This window comes from Toxorhynchites rutilus, chromosome 3, assembly GCF_029784135.1.
Source record: "Toxorhynchites rutilus septentrionalis strain SRP chromosome 3, ASM2978413v1, whole genome shotgun sequence".
Lineage (NCBI taxonomy): Eukaryota > Metazoa > Arthropoda > Insecta > Diptera > Culicidae > Toxorhynchites > Toxorhynchites rutilus.
This window is the reverse complement of record NC_073746.1, coordinates 112,631,171-112,636,175: the sequence shown is the minus strand read 5'-3', so window position 1 is coordinate 112,636,175 and position 5,005 is coordinate 112,631,171. Positions and strand designations below refer to the sequence as shown.

The window sequence follows — 5,005 nt, the reverse complement described above, 5'->3', positions numbered from 1 at the left end:
TTTACAGGATATCCAATCTGAAGAAGACCAGAACAAAGCAATAGAGGAAGCTCACAGCCGAGCCCATCGGGGAATTAAAGAGAATTACGAAGGGATTGCCCGACACTTTTTCTTCCCTAGGATGAAAAATAAGGTGACAACCTTCGTAAATATCTGTTCAATCTGCCTCGAAAATAAATACGAAAGAAACCCATATAGAATCAAATATGCTTATACTCCCACTCCCAACAAACCACTAGACATACTTCATGTCGATATTTTTATTTCCTCCCCAAACCTATTCCTATCTGCTGTCGACAAACTATCCCGCTACGCTATTCTAATCGCTCTTAAATCCCGATCTATACCCGACGTAAAACGCGGATTGACAAAACTAATCACTACATTTGGCACCCCAAAAATGATTGTGTGCGACAATGAGGTTGCGTTGAAATCAGTTGAAGTACGAGGTCTCCTACAGAGACTGGATGTAGAAACATATTACACACCTTCAGACCACAGTGAGGTGAATGGAATCGTCGAACGGTTTCATTCAACTTTAAGTGAAATCTTCAGATGTATTAAAAGCAAATATCCGGATCTTACAAACAAAGAAATTTATAAAATAGCAACCACATTGTATAACACAACCATTCACTCAGCAACACAACTTAAGCCTATTGAAGTGTTCTTTGGAATTAAGGAAGGCGACGAAAGGCCGCTTAATCTTCAAAGGATACTTGAAAATAGAAATGAATTGTTTGACGAAATAACTCAAAGATTGGAACTCCAGCAAAAGAAATTAATAGACTCCCACAACAAAACCAGATCAGATGAACCAAATTTTCAACCTGAGGAAGCAATCTACTACAAACTTTCAGGCATACCAGATAAAAGAAAGAGAAAATTTAAGAGACAGGTTGTGAGATCCAATAGAAGGAAAACACTCATAGATTCAAGGAATATAAAACTACACAAAACAAAAATTAAAAGAAAGAGGAAATCCTAATTTTCAAAAATTCCTTTCTAGGTTACCTTCCTGTTCACCACCATACTTCCCTTCCTGACCGTATCATCCAACTTGTCCGTTAGAAACCTCAATCAAGACCCAGTGCTTCTACTAAAATTAAGAGAATGTAAAATTCAGACGGGTACTTTAAAATTAATACATCCGATAAACTTAACCGTCATCCAGAATTCAATAGATTTCCTAACTGCATCCATTTATGATAAGATAGATAGTAGGAACCCGTTAGGAGATATAATCAAACAGAAAACAAGAACACTGTACAGCAATTTTATCCAAATACAACCACTAGAACATCACAGAACAAAACGATGGGATCTACTAGGAACCACATGGAAATGGCTAGCAGGTTCACCAGACGCGCAAGACCTGCGTATAATCAATTCTACACTTAACGAACTTATCTCGCAGAATAACCTCGCCGCAGAATAACAATTCAACATCAATAACCAAATCAATACGAGAATCTCTGAATTAGCTAACAGTATCGACAAAATTATTAATAATATGAAGACGAATGAATTAGCAAACGAAGTTTCAGCTGTGATCATGATAATAAACATCGATATAATCAACAAACTCCTAGAAGATATCCAAGATGCTATCATTTTATCAAAAACGTTTACCGCCAATTGAGTACTGTCCCTACAGGAAATATCGTTCATAAGAACCCTCTTGCAAGATCAAGGTGTGAAAGTAGATCTTCCTGACGAAGCTCTTCAACACGTCAGCCCGAAAATTGCAGTAAGCCAGCAAACGCTCTTATATATCCTCCATGTTCCTCGACTAGAAAATGATACATCTTCCATAATTCAAATTCATCCTATGGCTAACAAAAACCAGATCATCAACAGTTATCCAGAATACGTTATCAAAAAAAACAATATATTGTACTCCACCAGCAATCCGAATGAGTTCGTACAAAAATCTGCATATCTTAAAGAGATATACGACTCTTGTATTCGTCCCCTAATATTTGGGAAGGAATCTATATGCAACTCTACATTTACTAATGAAACAACGCAACTACTAATAAATGAGAATACAGTCCTAGTTCAAAACGCCAACAATAATACACTGAAAAGCAATTGTGGACCAGACGATCGTACATTATCGGGGAATTTCCTGATAACATTTTCAAACTGCTCCATCTCCTTCAATAACCAAATATTCCAGAACAAAGAAATCTTTCAACACACAGATATCATTTATGGAGCACTCCACAATGTCAAAATAAATTGGAACCTTCATCAGAGTTTAGACATGGCTACAATTAACAACGAAACTCTTGGCAACAGGAGAAGGTTAGATCACGTCTACCTGGAACAGTACCATCTAAAATTCAAATTATGGACCATATTTGGAGGCCTCTCTCTCACGTACATCATCATTATATTTCTCGTCTTCATGATAATCAGAGATTGGTGCAAGTCTCACTTTCAGGGAACGGGATGGTGATTAGATACACCTCCCCCTCTATTAAGGGGGGCTTCAGCATTTCTGCATAACTCGAAAACTAATCAAGCAAATGGAGCCAAATTTGGCATGTGAAGATTTTAGGGCGCACGAAACGTTTCTATGGTGAATGGACACTCCTCCCCCTCTCTAAGTGGTGAAGAGGGGAAGGGTCTGTCTTTATTCTATAATATTTTCTGTATCAAATATTTATTCCATGTAACGGAGAAAAATGTTATTTGCAAGTGGTTGGAAAATCTTGAACGAGATTTGTGTCTGAAAATAATCTGATATTATAATGATTAGTTTTGGTAGAAGTACTAGGATTTTTTTAGTAAAAGGTAAATTCAACGGGGTCGATTAGAAGATCAATCAATGAACAGTTCTGCGATTGGACCCATGAACTTGCTCATAGTGAGAAAACGAGAATGTTTGAAGGTATTGATAACAAAAAACAAATTTTGGGCGGGACGAAGTTTGCCGGGTCAGCTAGTACCTAATAAAACTGTGATATCAGATTAATCATAGTAATGTATTTTTTCGTTGAAAAAATCGCGAAAATCACATACTTTTAATGATATTTATAGTGTGCTAACGCCTTAACCCATTAACGATCAAGCTGTAAAAAATATTTTTTTTACGAAAGCCATTGGTGTAATTTCGATTATTGATGCTGATGTTTTTCCCATCTTCCATTTTCCGGGAAATGACTGTTCGAAAAATCGAACATTGGCCAAAACCCGCACTTTTTTTTCAAGCACAAACATACAGCGAACTGAAAATCAGTTCAATTAGCAAATATACGGTGTTCATAAATGCATCAATTTTATATTGACGGACGACCAAGCACAGGAGAATAGAGGTCTCTAAGTATAAACCTAAAGGGTGTGTCACATCAAATTGCATCACGGAAAAAACGCTGTAGAAATTCGCCCAGTAGACCGATCCTTTTGAAAATTTTAGACAGTAAAATAAAAACTATTAAACAACTTTTGGCATTTTCTTTTTATTCATACTTCGAGCCCAAGCCCGTATGCTCGCACCTTCCTCTTTACCACGTCCATAAGGTTCTGTACAACGTCAGGTTGTAGTTTTTTTTTTGAACAGAAATCCATTTTCTCTTGAAGTCCGCCTCCGATTTGACAACTTTTGGGTTCTTCCGGAGGGCCTGCTTCATAATCGCCCAATATTTCTCTATTGGGCGAAGCTCCGGCGCGTTGGGCGGGTTCATTTCCTTTGGCACGAAGGTGACCCCGTTGGCTTCGTACCACTCCAACACGTTCTTTGAATAGTGGCACGAAGCGAGATCTGGCCAGAAGATGGTCGGGCCCTCGTGCTGCTTCAATAGTGGTAGTAAGCGCTTCTGTAGGCACTCCTTAAGGTAAACCTGCCCGTTTACCGTGCCGGTCATCACGGCGACATCCCGGACCGAACTTCTCGGATCACGTCTAAACTGCTTAACTACGCGCTTGTGATCTTTTTCACTGACGGAGCATCCATTTTTGCCGTTCTTCACCATTCGGTCGATGGTTAGGTTCTCGAAGTATCGTTTTAGTACTCTGCTGACCGTGGATTGGACGATTCCCAGCATCTTACCGATGTCCCGATGTGACAACTCCGGATTCTCGAAATGAGTGCACAGGATTAATTCACGACGCTCTTTTTCGTTCGACGACATTTTTCCAAATTTACGAAAAATTGACAGTGAAGCATGGCCAACGTGATCTATACACTCTTATCTGATTATAAGCGAAAGCTGAAGATATAATTCCTAAAAATTAAATTTCTACAGCGTTTTTTCCGTGATGCAATTTGATGTGACACACCCTTTAAATTAAACCACCTAAGGTAAATTTATTTCTTATTTCATGTAATTTATACTTATCACTTTTTTAGCTTTGCGCAGTGGCGATATCGTAACCAATGAGGTTTTACCGAGGTGCGATTATTGCTAGTTGAAACCTTATCACTTTTATTGTTGGCCGTGGAGAAATGTCTATGCTTTAGAATTATTTCTTTCCAATTATCCATTTTCCAAAACCTAAATAAAATACCAAAATGATGCGAAAAAACAATGTAATCGAGGGTTGGGTGGTTATTATTCGGTCCAGCGGAAGAATATTTACACCACCAATCTCATTAAAATCCTCGTTACATGTACTGATCATTTCCTCCAGCTCCTCCACGAACGAAACTCGGTCGCCATTACCTAAGGTTAAGGATTTTCAATAATATTTACGGAATAATTTGTATTTGCAAACATTCAGAAATGAAAATGCAAGAACAAATGAAAAACCTTCCGTCTTGCGAAGTAAATGAACCAAAACGCGCTGCAGAGGTTAGATCTGTTGGTATTAAATCAGCAGAAAAAAATGTTCGTTATGGCCAACGTTCGATTTTTCGAACACTCAATTTTCCCGGCTGTTATTTTCCTGTACGAGGCTTAATCGAACGATTTTTGCCCTATATCGCAATGTATGTTCTTTTGTTAAAGTTATATCTTATAATTAAAGTTATAGTTATAAGCTTTATATCGAATTTATT

At 37.9% G+C, this 5,005-nt stretch overlaps 1 pseudogene; it reads left to right on the top strand.

Moving 5' to 3' along the window:
• The first annotated feature begins 4,355 nt into the window (after positions 1-4,355).
• Positions 4,356-4,478, top strand: LOC129780665 (U4 spliceosomal RNA; annotated as a pseudogene).
• The last annotated feature ends 527 nt before the right edge of the window (positions 4,479-5,005 follow it).